This window comes from Capsicum annuum, chromosome 1 (genome assembly GCF_002878395.1).
Source record: "Capsicum annuum cultivar UCD-10X-F1 chromosome 1, UCD10Xv1.1, whole genome shotgun sequence".
In the NCBI taxonomy this organism is placed as follows: Eukaryota; Viridiplantae; Streptophyta; class Magnoliopsida; order Solanales; family Solanaceae; genus Capsicum; species Capsicum annuum.
Window position 1 is genome coordinate 241,270,318 of NC_061111.1, and position 15,397 is coordinate 241,285,714.

Below are 15,397 nucleotides of genomic sequence, written 5' to 3' on the forward strand. Positions count from 1 at the left end.
TCCATCTATGTTTTCCTTCTTCATAATACTCCTAAGTTCGTTAAAAGATTTCCCCAACTGACATTTAAGTACAACATCACGAAATACTACGTTAGGGCTATTCATCGACATCGCAACTCAAAACTCGTCGATACTAATAGTTTTGACAAAATCATACTAAGATTTTGATACTATTACATGCCCTATTGGTGAGAAGGAGTTATCACTTTCCTCAGCTTCATTTTGCCCTGATTGAGATTGTTCTAGAAGTTCCCCCAAATCTATCTGTACTATAGCCTTTCTTGTTGGGTGGTCAGAAGTTGATCCACTTTCAATTTCTTTTCTTTTGGGAGACATCTTTTAACTACAAACAATAGAAAGATAAAAAAATGCATTGCATTTGATGTCTGCACAATTTTTTTAAAAAGGTAAGACAAATTTCAATAAATTATTCTACGTCACATTACAAAAAAAAAAACTCTAACGGATAACCCATAAGTTAGAAAGATGGAGAATCTCTTTGAAGACCTATTTAATATCTCCCAACAGATATTCCACCTGTTGCAACAGATGAACAAATTTTAATAAATTATTTTATGCCACAATACAAAAAAATACCCCAACGGATAACCTATCAGTTGGAATAGATGGGGAATGTATTTGAAGACCTATTTAATATCTCCCAACAGATCTTCCACCCATTGCAACAGATGGACCACCACCACCACAATCATTTCCACCACTAATGCCACTAAGAACATCACCAATGCCACCAATACCAACACCAATACCACCGACACCACCACCAAAAACCATAAATACCAAAACCACCACCAACAGCCACCACCAACACCACCAACAGCCACCAACAACACCATAAACACCATCCAACAATACCACAATAGTTAACATAACACTGAGAGAGAAAAAGAATTTTCTAGGGTGCTTCCAACTTTTTTAGCATCAAAACTCAAAATTGTTAACCCATTCTCGAAGATAATACAACTAAAAGTCTTCTTTTTCATCATTAACTAAAACGACTTATTTTTTAGAATAGAAAACAAATGTAGAACTCTTTTCGAAATCTGTTACATGTGAAGACAAGAAAACAATGGATACAAGCAGAAATAAAGTTGAAAATAACAACTATATGTGGTCATAAATGGGAAGAAAATCGACTTGTTTTGAAGGATTGAGCAATATGTTGAGTATTTTTTGTTTGTATTGTTGAGAGAGATAGAAAAAGAAGAGCGAGAACTTTAGATTTGAAATGAAAAGTTTTTTATGCAAATGGATGATTTGTAATTTTGGAAAAGAATGACAAGTTTTGAAATCATTAATTTGGTCCGAATTGATCTTAATTAATTTTAAAAATTTTGAAAGATATACTCCCTCCGTCCCATTTTATGTTTCGTCATTTAACCGGACATGGAGTTTAAGAAATAAGGGAAGACTTGGTAAAGTTTACCAAATTATTCTTTATCAAAAAATATGCTAATATTTTTTTTAATTAAGTGGGACCAATAAAGGTAAAAGGGTAATTGTACCTTTAAAAAGTTGCCAAATAAGGAAAGGCGACACTTATTTTGGGATAGATTAAAAAGGAAATGATGACACATAATTTGGGACGGAGGGAGTAGTTTTTAAAATATTGAGTTGATGAGAACTCATTTTAACTCGGAGTGATTGATCGACGACTCGGATCGGGATGAGCACAATAACAACTCTATGCAATTACAAAGACTCAATTGGATTTGTAGTTGACCCTGTAAGCTTATTTATTCAACCCTAGTTCCACCTAAAACAATTTAGGTACTATCACTATCTTAACATTGAGTTGATGAGAACTTATTTTAACTCAGAGTGATCGATCAATGACTCGGGTCGGGATGAACGCAATACCAACACCATGCAATTGCAAAGACTCAATTGGATTTGTAGTTGACCATGTGAGCTCATTAATTCATTCCTAGTTCCACCTAAATCAATTTAGGTATGGTCACTATCTTAACATTAAGTTGATGAGAACTCATTTCAACTCGGAGTGATCGATCGACGACTCGAGTCGGGATGAACGCAATACCAACACCATGCAATTGCAAAGACTCAATTGGATTTATAGTTAACCCTGTGAGCTCATTCATTCATTTCTAGTTCCACCTAAATTAATTTAGGTACTATCACTATCTTAATATTAAGTTGATGAGAAATCATTTCAACTCAGAGTGATTGATCGATGACTTGGGTCAGGATGAACGCAATACCAACACTATGCAATTTAGGTAATGACTTAATTAGATTTGTAGCTGACCCTGTGAGCTCATTCATTCATTCCTAGTTCTACCTAAATCAATTTAGGTACTATCAGTATCTTAACATTGAGTTGATGAGAACTCATTTCAACTCGGAGTGATTGATCGACGACTCGAGTCAGAATGAACGCAATACCAACACCATGCAATTTAGGTAATGAAATCTGTTGGAACAAATGACTGAGCTGTTGGAAATTTCTAACAGATATTCATATCTTTTACAATAGATGACATATCTGATTTAATTATCAAATGGACATCTGCATCTGTCGTCAAAGATGACTGAGCTGTTGGGATATTTAAATAGATATTGATATCTATTGTAACAGTTGACATATCCGATTTAATTATCAAATAGAAAGAGATTTTTAAACAGATATTTGTATCTGTTGTAACAGATGATTGTGTTGTTGGAATTTTTAAACAAATATTTATATCTATTGCAACAAATGACATATCTATTTGAATTTTTTTTTTCAATTTTAAAGCAAGCTTCTGTTCGAATAGATAAAGTAGTAAGTACTAGAAAATGCGGTAAAAATGAAGAGTTTCTTTTTCTTGGATAACTCAAAAATATGTTCATTGAGTAATCTTATCTTGTCTTTTCAATGTCACTAGTCTTCCTCGTGTCCCTCAAATTATTAATGAATATTAATTATATTAATTAATGAATATTGAAACCTATATATAGATACACGATACATCTAGAATTATCTCATCCCTCCTCAGCTTCAGCTCTAAATTTATTTTATTCATCTCTCATCTTTTTCTTTCTCTTATCTTTAGGTTAGGGTTATCAAAACCCTTTTTATCTCCTCTCGTTTCTCTTCTTTTTCTCATAAAGATCCTTTTGGATCTAAATCAATCCAAATCTTTCCTCAACTAAAATTATTATTTTGATCCCCTTTTGACGTTAAGGTATGGTTCACTATTGCTCTTTCATTCTTGTTTTCTTCTTTGCAAGTTATTTACATATGTTGTTTTTATTTAATTACCATTTACCTATATCATATTTATTAAAAAAGTTTGAAGAAACTTTTAAATTTTGAATAAACGAACCGAGAATTTTTATTATAATATGCAAAAAGAGTATTTTGTTGGGAGAAGTTTAAAAGCCTTGTTGACAGTATTATTTTTTTATATGTATTTTGTTTGTTTGTTTCTTGTTTATGCTGTTATTGATGTTGTTGGTGGGGTTGACATTGTTGAAAGTTATGGTGTGGTGTTGTTGATGGTATTGAAACAAAGAATGTTGCTTCTTTGTTGTTGATGATGTTGTTGATGGTGTTAGAACAAATGTCGTTATTTCTTTGTTGTTGATGTTTTTTATTTATTATTTTGTTTCTTTGTAGTTTATGTTGCTGTTGATGTTGCAATAGATGGAGCAACTATTGGAAAAAATCAAACCACCAGCAAAGCTGGTTTGATGTATTTCAATAGAATCCATATCTGTTGCAACAAACTCCACATATGTTGTAATAGAATCCATATCTGTTGCAACAGACTCCATATCTATTGCAACAGAATCTACATTTATTGCAACAGACTCCACATCTGATGCAACAGACTCCACATATGATGAATTAGACTCTACATCTGATGCAACAGACCCTATATCTGTTGAATAACGAATAGTGTTCTTTCTGTGACATTAATTTTTTTTCATCTTCTTTATAGATATAAGGAACTGATAGTTGATCAACTTTTGCCGGACCATCACAAGAGCCTGCAGTAAGGATGGGTTTGGAGGAATAAGTTGCATGAAGATGGAACCACTTCATATGTGGGAGGTATGTATTACTGATAATATTATCGTGGAAACATACATAGAGTACACTGATTTTGTGAATGTTGTTTTTACTGATTAGTCATAGATCATTCAAACAAGATATCTGCAATTTTACAGTTAAGTTTGGTAGGTCCAAACTAATAAGGCTGAGGGATCATGAATATGGTTTTGATATCCTATTAAGATTAATGTAGGTTGTTGCTTATGTTTATTTGTCAAGCATTGTGAAGGGATCTAGTTTTGGTATTATTGCAGAGAACCAATAGTGATTGGACTAACTTTAAGTGTACATTTGACCCTTAGAAGGCCTTCAAAGCCTAGAATTGCATCTAACAAGAATATAAAACCAATAGAGTTATTGCCCTAGAATAAATTTACATAATTGGGTTGCTCGGAGTGATGATCATGCGCCAGAAGGTGCGGTAGGAGAATGCCTTCAAGGGAAAATAGATGGTTGAAGAAAGAATATATCATCTAAGAGCTAATTGAAGAAGAGACATAGGGTAGAAAGTGTAACTTCTAGCGCATCTGGCCGATGGAATTATCTTAAAACATGGGAAATCTGAATCAAGTGCAAATATAAAAGTGTACCCAATAATGTAATTTTGTCTGTTGTCTCTCTAAAAGAAAAATAATGTAGATGAACACTTTGATAGGTAGCTGTGACTAGGTAGCGTGGTCGGGATTATCACATGATAAAAAATAGGAGAAAACCAAGAAAGCCGCTTTAAGGGAATCGAGAGTTGAAATAATATACATTAAGTCTAAAAAACTTACGCTAATAATAACTGCAATTAAAGTAAGGAATCTAAGCGAAGATGGCAATTTTTGAATTTTAAATTCCATTTATGCCTTCTTGTTTGTGGTTCCGATTACGTCCGCTGCTGTTGACCTGACCGAAACCACAAACGAGATTGAAAGGCAAATTGAGTATCATTACTTCCTTAGCAATATGGTTATAACAGATTGTGTTTTCTTGCCTTAGCATGCTTTCAACATTCCTTGGAGAAGATCAGATACTTGCTGTAGTATGTAAATCCCAATAATTTTCAAACTTGCTGCTTCAGCTTTCTTATTCTAGATTCAAGCTGGTCGTTTCCATCTTCGAAGTTGGTCAAGAGTTCCTGATCTTTCGAGAGCTCGATCAGGAACACTACCTTCAAAGTTATGGCATTGAAGAAGTCCTTCAGAACACTTTCTTCAGAAGCCTTAAAAGATACATGGAGGGTCGCTGTGTTTGTTTTAGGTCAAAATGTGTTGATTCACACTCAAGATGTGGTTCCAACAGTTGAACAACACACTTTTATTGAGTGTTTCTTAATTCATCTTGCTCAACCAATTTGATAAATTAATAAACAAAGGAGTTATGCAGAGTGTGATCTAAAATGACTTTACCAAGCCTATCAAACATTACGTAACTCCAAGCTCATTACCCTATCAAAAAAATTTGACCGAGTTAGTGCATGAATTAAACGATCTCAATCTCTCAGCCTTTTTGCTGATCGCTCTTCTCTTGAAATTGTATAGCAGATATCTTGTCATCTATATTGGAGAAGAGTGATCAACAGAAAGGCTTAGAGATTGAGCTTATTTGATTCGTGCACTAACTTCGTCAAATTTTTTTTATAGGGTAATGAGCCTAAAGTTACGTAACGTTTGATAGGCTTGGTAGAGTCAGTTTAGATCACACACTACCTAACTCTTTTGCTTATTAATTTATCAAATTGGTTGAGCAAGATGCATTGAGCAATGCTCGATAAAAGTGTGTTGTTCAACTTTTGGAACCACATCTTGAGTGTGCATCAACACATTTTGACCTAAAAACAAACACATCGACCCTCCATATATCCTTTAAGGCTTCTAAAGAAAGTGTTATGAAGGACTTCTTCAATGCTAAATTTTTTAAGGTAGTGTTCCTGATCGAGCTCACGAGAGATCAGGAACTCTTGACCAACTTCGAATATGGCAATGACCATCTTGAATCCAGAATAAGCAAGCTGGAGCAGCAAGCTTGAAAATTATCGGGATTCACATAATACAACAAACATCTGATCTTCTTTAAGGAATGTTGAAAGCATGCTAAGGCAAGAAAACATAATCTGTTATAACCATATTGCTAAGGAAGAAATGATACTCAATTTGCTTTTCAATCTCATTTGTGGTTTCGGTCAGGTCAACAACAGTGGACTTAATCAGAACCACAAACAAGAAGGCATGAGATGGAATTTAAAATTTAAAAATTACCGCCTTCGCTTAGATTTCTTATTTTAACTGCAATTGTTGTTGGCATAAGTTTTTTAGACTTAATGTACATCATTTCAACCCTCGATTCCCTTAAGGCAGCTTTCTTGGTCTTCTCCTATTTTCTATCTCGGTGATAATCCCAACCATGCTACCAAGTCGCAGCTATCTAGCAAAGTATCCATCTACGTTATTTTTCTTTCAGAGAGACAACAGACGAAATTACATTACCAGATACACTTTCATATTTGCACTTGATTCAGATATCTCATGTGTTAAGATAATTTCCATCGGCCAGATTTGCTAGAAGATACACTTTCTACTCTATGTCTGTTCTTCAATTAGCTCTCAGATGATATAGTCTTTCTTCAACCACCCATTTTCCCTCGAAGGCATTCTCCTACTGCACCTTCTAGCGTATGATCATCACCTTGATCAACCCAACCATATAAATTCAGGCTATGGCAATAACTATATTGGTTTTTTGTTCTTTTTTGATGCAATGCAAGGCTTCAAAGGTGTTCTTAGAGTCCAATGCACACTTAAAGTTAAGTCCAATAGCTATTGGTTCCCTACAATGACGCCAAATATTAATCCCTTCTCAAAACTTGACACGCATAAACACGAGTAACAACCATCATTAATTCGTAACAGGGTATCTGTACCTTCTTCATGAGGCCCTCATCCTTATCAATTCGAACCCATCAAACTTGACGGTACAATGCAGAATCTTGTTTGAATGATCAGTACCTAATCAGTTAAAAACTGCATTCACATAAACATTATACTTTGTATGTGCTGTCCCAGTGACCTTATCAGTAATACTTACTTAGCTCCCACACATATGATAGTGGATCTATCTGCACGCGCCTTATTCTTCCTAGCCCATCTATGGCTTAAACTGAATAAACAGATGACTAGCAAGTTGCAACAGATGCCACACATATTGGAAAAGCAAACTGATATATTCATCTGTTGCAACAGATTTTCAATATGTTGTAAGTTATTTGACAGATGGAATATATTTTGAAACAAATTAACCATCTGTTAGATTTATTTTAAAGCATTTTTCTTTTCTTTCCGAAATACAATAAAAAATTGTATTTAGACCCATTTTTTTTAATTTACATATTCGAAAAGTCATCAGTTTTATTTAATTAAGGGATATGAAGAGTCGTGGATTTTTGTTTGAGGTTCCCCTCGGCCTTCTTTCCATACTCTCACTCATTCATTCTACTACACTTATAATACAAATATGGATGATCCAGATTCATACAAAAAGATTCATGTCGAGTCCTTACGGGAACTTCAAAGACAGTTTGATGAACTCCAGAGGGATTTGGCCGACTTTGGAGCAAGACTGAGGAGGGCTCTACTGCTGTCGGATTAAAAATGTCCCATTGACAATAATGATAATAATAGTAATGATAATAATAATAATAGTTGTAATTATAGTAAAGTTATTTTTTTTTCATTTTAGCATGTGTATGTATTTTATTTTTCTCCTTTTGTATATCGGATCTACCCAAGGGATTCAAAAATACATATCGATGGAGGTTAATCTGATGCGACAGATTGGTCATATGTTGCAACAGACGGTTATTAATAAAAAGGGTTATTTTTATTGAGAGGGAGAAAAAAGATATGAATTTTTGATTATTTAATATGAAAAATAATTCATAAATAAATACGTAATAGGAAATAAATGATAAACACAATTTACAACCGTAGTAAAAGAATGATTATTTAATTTTAATAATTAATCGTGACTTTTTGTCAAAAACACATAGATTCAACAATGTTGCCGATGCATCAAATTACCTATCTGTTGCGACTGATGTATCAACTGTTAGAAGAAATAAAAAAAGCTATTAAAATAGATCGTCCATTTGTTGCAACAGATGGAATATCTATTGCAACTGATGGTTTACTTGATGCAACAGATATACAATCTGTTGCCAGAACTCAATAAAAATGGTTATTAATTAAAGAAACGGTTATCGAAAAGGTGTTTTTAAAATTTATATAGTAAAAAAAGTCAGCAAATTTGGATTGATGATATGATGATAATTTTTTTTAAAAGGATAGATATATGTTGCAACAGATATATTATCTGATGCAACAGGTTCTCTCTATTGTTGCAACAGATGATATATCTGTTGTGTGTCGTCTGATGCAGTAGTTATAGAATCTGTTGTCTCAACTCAATAAAAATGGTTTTTGGAAAGAACTAATTAATAATATTAATCTGAAAAGTAATGACTTATCACAATATTTCTTAATTTAATTAAGTCATGACTTTTCACAGTAATGAAAAATGTAATTAATAAATGGAGGTGAACAGTTTGATTATATGTTGCAACAGATAGGTTATCTGATGCAACAAGTTTTATATTTGTTGCAATAGATGATATATCTGTTTTCACAGATGAATTATCTGATGTAACAGATATATAATCTGTTGTCACAACTCAATAAAAATGATTCTTAGAAAGAACTAACTAATAATAATAATCTGAAAAGTCATGACTTATCACAATATTTATTTTCTTAATTTAATCAAAAATATAATTAATGAATGGAGGTGAACAGTTGCGCCTTTTTGCCTCTTATTCAAATTCAATCTTCTATAAATAGGTCCCTCCTTACTCACTCATTCATTCAACTACACTCTATTTATTTACTGCATCTCGTTTTTCATATTACACCTGCACTTCCACCACTTTCTCTTTCCCGACAAAGGTAAGTTTCTAAGTTTTTTTCTTGCCAATTTGTAGTATACGTTGTATTACATTCGGTTATTCTTAAGATCTTTACTTTTGATTGTAAGTTTTTTGTCAATTCACATATGTTCTAGATTATGGTTGACCTAGTGTGGGATGTTACTTTTCTGCAAGATGCCGTGAATGAACTTCGAAATCAAGTTCGTGACCTGCAATGGGAACTAAAAGAAGTTACAGTAAGAATGCTCTGTGAGATACGCAGGCTGAGGAGGGCCTTGCTACTTTCGATTGAAGATTGGCGGGCTAGCAATAATAATGATGATGATAATAATAATAATAATAATAATAATAATAATTAGATTATTATTTTTCTTTAGTCTATTATATGTATTTTTATTTGTTTTTATTTAATAAAAAAATTATGCTTGATCTTTGACGTTTTAATTCATATTTAATTTTCATTCTGTCTATTATCTTCTCAACAAACATGTCGACGATTGGACGTAAAAAGGAATAATTTAAAATCCAGTAGCAATAACAAGATTTATCTGTTGGGTTTGTGACACAGGAGCTGATGTGTTGTTCAAAACAGATTACTCATATGTTGCAACAGATAAGAAGTCTGATACAACTGATATCAGGTTGATGCAACATATAAATAGTCTGTTTCAACAGACGACTAGTTTGTTGTTTGGCTTTGATGTTTTAATTCGTACTCCCTTCGTCTTAAATTATCAGTCCCAAATTGAGATGCCACATTGATTAAGAAAAATAATTAATAACATGTCTAGTTTACCATAACCCACTGATCAGTTGGTGGGACAGTAGACGTGTTTGAAATAACCATTGTTTGCTATTCAATCGATATTTCATAAGAGAAGAAAGCTTTTAACGTGGGGCGGCGTATAGTCCTCCAATTAAATGATGTTTTCATTTTAATTTGAAGAAAGAGTGATTAATGCTAAGGGTAAAACATGGATATTTTTTAATCTTTTCTTGATTAATGAAAAAGACAAGTGAAATGAGAAATCAAATTAGGAAATTTGGGATAGGTAATTGGACGTAAGGAGTAATTTTGAATCCAGTAGCAATAGCAAGAGTTGAAACATGTTGGTTATCTGTTGGGTTAGTGGCAGGGGCTGATTTGTGTTGTTCCAAACAGATTAATCATCCGTTGCAACAGATAGTTAGTCTGATGCAACAGATAATCAGTCTGATGCAATAGATAATCAATCTGATGCAATAAATAAACAGTCTGATGTAATAGATAATAAGTCTGATGCAAAAGATAAACAGTCTGATGCAACAGATTACTCATCTGATGCTCTAGATAATTGATCTATTTAAATTATGGGCACTTATGTTGGATTCATGATCGGGGTTCTATCTATTGTTGAAAAAACAACAATGTACCCAGATGACAAATACGAATAAAAATCATAATTTTACTTACCAAAGTCACTTATGAAGTAATGCCAAAGTGAAAAGTGATGTAGGAAATAAAATTTGACCTAAGAAATTGGTTAGGGCAGTAGTGCTGTACCACCACCACCACTAACAACAACAAATGGTCGACAAGAAAAAGATGAAGATGATAATGAAGTAGAACATGATGATAATGAAGCGGAAGATGATGAATAAAGCAGCAGAAACATTGAACAACAAAAATCACTAAGAGAGAGAAAACAATAATGAATAAGAAGAGAGAGAAATACGCCTTTTTCCCTCCGTTTTCCATTATATTAGGTAAATATTGGGATTAAAGTATAAATTTAAAAACTTGTGGGTTATTTTCAAACTCTCTCAACTTTCTTAATCCATAATAAAGTAATTGTCACCTCCACTCAATAATTAAGACTTGTGTCACCCACACCTCATTTTAAAAGTCTTTTCTCATCTATAGTCCAAAGCCCCGACTCATTATATGTGCATATTTTTTACCGCAAATTTTTTTTTATTTATAGATATTCAATTATGAGATCATTTTAGTTGACACTCTTTGTTTCGAATCTTCTCTTTTATTACGGCACTTTGAATTTATAAATTTGGTAAGAGTGCTACTCATGTTTTTATTTATAACTTAGATTTAAGATTAGAAGATATCAAAATTTTTAGTCATTAATGCCTCTGACAAAATTGTTAACATTATTTATACCAACAATTCTGCCTCTTGAGACTTCTGACAATAAATATTCAAATTTGAATAGTTTTAAAGTATTTGTCATTTTTAGAAAAAAAAAAAAAAACACTAATATAGAATAACAGTCATAACTTTCAGTAATTTGGGAATAGCACGGACACCCCAAAAATTTGCGATAAAATTCTGCAATCATAATGCATAAATAATGGTCTATCAGAAACATAATGTCGCAAATTTTTGCTTTTATAAATGATATGGTGACAGTTTACTTAAATATTATTTCATATCTCTATTCTTTAACATAATAGAAATAAATACTTAATGTGGACTTCAATAGTCAAATTATTTGACAAAATTTAAATTTGAGCATCCAATCATCAAACTTTTATTAGATCAATGTTACAAACAAAATACTTATTTCTGTTAGGTGTCACAACACTTTTTATATTATTCAGTGATAAATTATAGATGAACATAATTTCTCTAGAATTTCTAAAGACATATTATTTTGAGACAATTTTATTCGCTAATTAACATCACTTGTTATGAAATATTTCTTACGTATTAGAAAAATTTCTCACTTGTAGTTTCATTCTTTTTGGAGAGAATACTTTCATGAAAGATCACTAAATTATTAGTGTTAACGTATGAGAATAAAATACAAACTTATTGTCACTGATTTTTTTGGTATGTTCATTGATGTAAAAATATTTTCTTTATTAGAAACTTATATTACCATATTTATGAGATGTTTAAACTCATATATTGACTTCTTTAATTTATACTTTACTGCAGAGGCATATCTAGGATCCGAACTCTTTGGGTGCCAAGTAAACTTATCGATAAATCAATTAAATTATTCATCTTTTAGGTTTATAGGACAATTAACAAATCAATCAATAATAGAAAGTGTCTTCATGAGTATAATCTTATGAAACCAATTTTTGATGATTTGAGAGTTACCTTAGTTTTCAAAGGTTAGACTTTTGCGGTTTTGCCGGCGACGATGAAATTCAACCGGCTGCAGCAGACGGTGAACCAGAGTCCAGAAGTCAAGAAATAGAGGCGAAATCGTGATTTGGAAATTGAGAGAATAGCTATTCGATAGGTTTTTTTTAATTTGAATGAGAGAGATTAAATTAGTTTTTAACAATTAAAAAAATAAAATAAAAAAAAGTCAAAAATAATAATTAATTTTATAATTAAGTCAACTTTAAAAGGTCCACTAAAACGTGCCTTACCATTTGTTATTTGAATATATCACTGTTTATATACCTATATATTGCTTTAAGAAAACTTTTGCTAACAAAGCTCGAACCGCGACCTTTGGGCCACTAAAAACGTGCCTCACCAGTGGCAGGTTTGTTATTTGAATATATCAGTGTATACCTATATATTGCTTTAAAAAACTTTTGCTACCAACAAAGATCAAACCCGCGACTTTTGGGCCACTAAAAACACATCTTACCACTTGCACTAGATATCACTTTGGTATTGTGGGTGGCAGGCTTATCATTTGAATATATCAGTATATATATACCTATATATAGAGACAGAATTTCCGTCGATGTTTGCGGGTGGCGTGCCACCCTCACGGGCCTAAATAGATCCGCCTCTGCCCTACTAGGAAATTAATCCGCCCTTCGCGCGATTATTGAAATCTTATTAATTTAAATTAGAAAAAGGACATTCACGTTCTCTTTACAAATATATAGTTTTAAGAAAATAAAATATCTTTTTAATAATATTTTGAGGTTTTTACTTATAAAAAATATTATCAGCTTCCTTTTATTTTGAGAAAAAAACTACCAAAAAAATACTCCATCTCGTTTGAGTTCACTTTTACATAATTTTTGAAACTCACTCTTTATTTTATAAATGAGAAAATTTCAGAAATAGCAACTATAGAGCCTTAGATGTAATTTTTATAGAAACAATTTCATAATTACGAAAATAGCAAATTGTATTTAAGTAAACTGTTGCTACACAAATACATATACAATAGGATTTACTGCCCTTGTTTTACTCAAATTAGTTGAGTTAAATAAGGAATAATTATTCTATCTAATTAAATTTTCATAAATTACTCTTATTTAAATTAGTAGATTCCTTTTCCAATTCAAACTCAAATATGAAGATTATTATTTCCATGATCTTCAAAATCTCAAAATATCATTCTCTTATATCTCTAACTATTTTTTCTTGTTAGTTTTATTATTTTTTGAATCTTTTTTTTTTTAATTTTAATTTCTTTATCTTTTCTATTTTTCTTTCCACTTTATTTTCTCTCTTCTACTTCTCTTTTTTTTTTTTTATTTTTATTTTCTATTTCTCTTTCTTATTTGTTTTTCCTTTTTCACTTCTTTTTTTTTGAATTTTTATTTTTTTTTTTTTTTTTTTTTCTTTTTTTTTTTACTCTTCTATCTCTATCTTTTATTTTTAAAAGACAAATATTTATATTATATATACATATTCAGAAATATTCAAAATAAATAGACATACAAATCTGCATATGTATTTACGGTAAAAAACATACATATATATCTGCATGTGTATTTACAGAAATACATATCTGACTCACATGTATATATAAGTATATAGGACACAAAATCTCTATAACAAAAATAACAATTATATACATATAGATATAGGTAATAAAAATACATGATACATATCTTAAACAGTTAAAGAAAACAAATAAGTACATATGTTACCGTCTAAAATGACATAGTATATATAGTTAAAAGACAAATCCAACACTGTATAAAATACATATAGCTCTGCATATGTATATAGAATACATACCTGATCCATATGCATATTCTTATTTTATATGAGTCACCTTTGTATTTCATAAATACTTATGAAGATGTATAGTATAGTTATGTTTTTTACTGTTTAATATGAATACGATAAGTATTTCGTAAATACATATGTATGTTTTGTACTGTAAATACATATTCAGATCTATATGACTATGTATTTTATATGTATTTTGAATATGTGTATGTGATATACATATTTGTCTTTTCAAAATAAAAGTTAGAGATAGAAGAGTAAAAAAATAAAAAAAATAAACATATAAAAAGAAAAAAATGAAAAAAAGGAAGAAAGAGAAATAGAAGTGTAAAAATAAAGAACACAAAAACAATATAAAATAAAAAAAAAAGAAGAAAACAAAAATAGAAAAAGAAAAAAAAAGATATGAGAAAGGAACAAAAAATGAAAAAGGAAAAAAGAAGAGAAATAGACGAGAGAAAATAAAGTGGAAAGAAAAAAATAAAATTAAAATAAACTAAAAAAATCAAATGATGAAAAATAAGATGAAGAAACATGCACTTGCCTAGTTAATGAGTAAAATAATGCTACTCTTGCTGTAAACTGTAATTTTATAAAAGTTTGATTATTTATTGTAATTATAGTTTTAAGTATGCTACTTTCTGTAATTTATAGTATTTTGATTTCTCATTGTGTGAATACACTAAATATATTGTTGTTTAATTTCTCATATAATTAGTATATTGATTTCACCAACAAAAAAAAGTATATTGATTTTTTCCTTATATATAATATTTTGTATGTAGTATCAAACATGTAATTTCATTGCTAAAAACTTGGAAGCTTATATATTCGAATTCACATCAAATATATAATTGTGTCACATAAAATAAAGCGAAGGAATGCCGTAATATTTTTATGTACCTTCTATTTAATTTCTTAGTATTTTTACTAATTACATCCTTAGGTATTTCATTAACACAAAATACTCGTTAAATTTGCTAAAATATTCTTTTTAAAAAAAATCAGTATTCTTTTTTTTCTGACTTGCTATTTCTTTAGTTATACATTTTCAGCATAATTCATTGTCAGACATAATAAAACAAGACAGAATTATTACTACTCTTTGTTCTTAAGCGGGAAATTATCGTATTCAATAAAGGTAACATTATTTTTAAAATATTTTTTTTTAAGAAGACTCATATTTGTATTTTTATTTTGTTTTTTGGCTTAGTCTCCAGTGGACGTCGCCCCCAATAAAATTTCTTCATAGTAATCATAACAGTTCGAACATGAGACCTCTGGTTAAATGTGGAGAGGACTCATATAAATATTATAGTACCCTTATCACCAAGTAAATAATGATTATAGATATTTTAGTTTATGATAAATATATCACTTTATGGACATTAACAATTTACAGTTATTTAAAGGC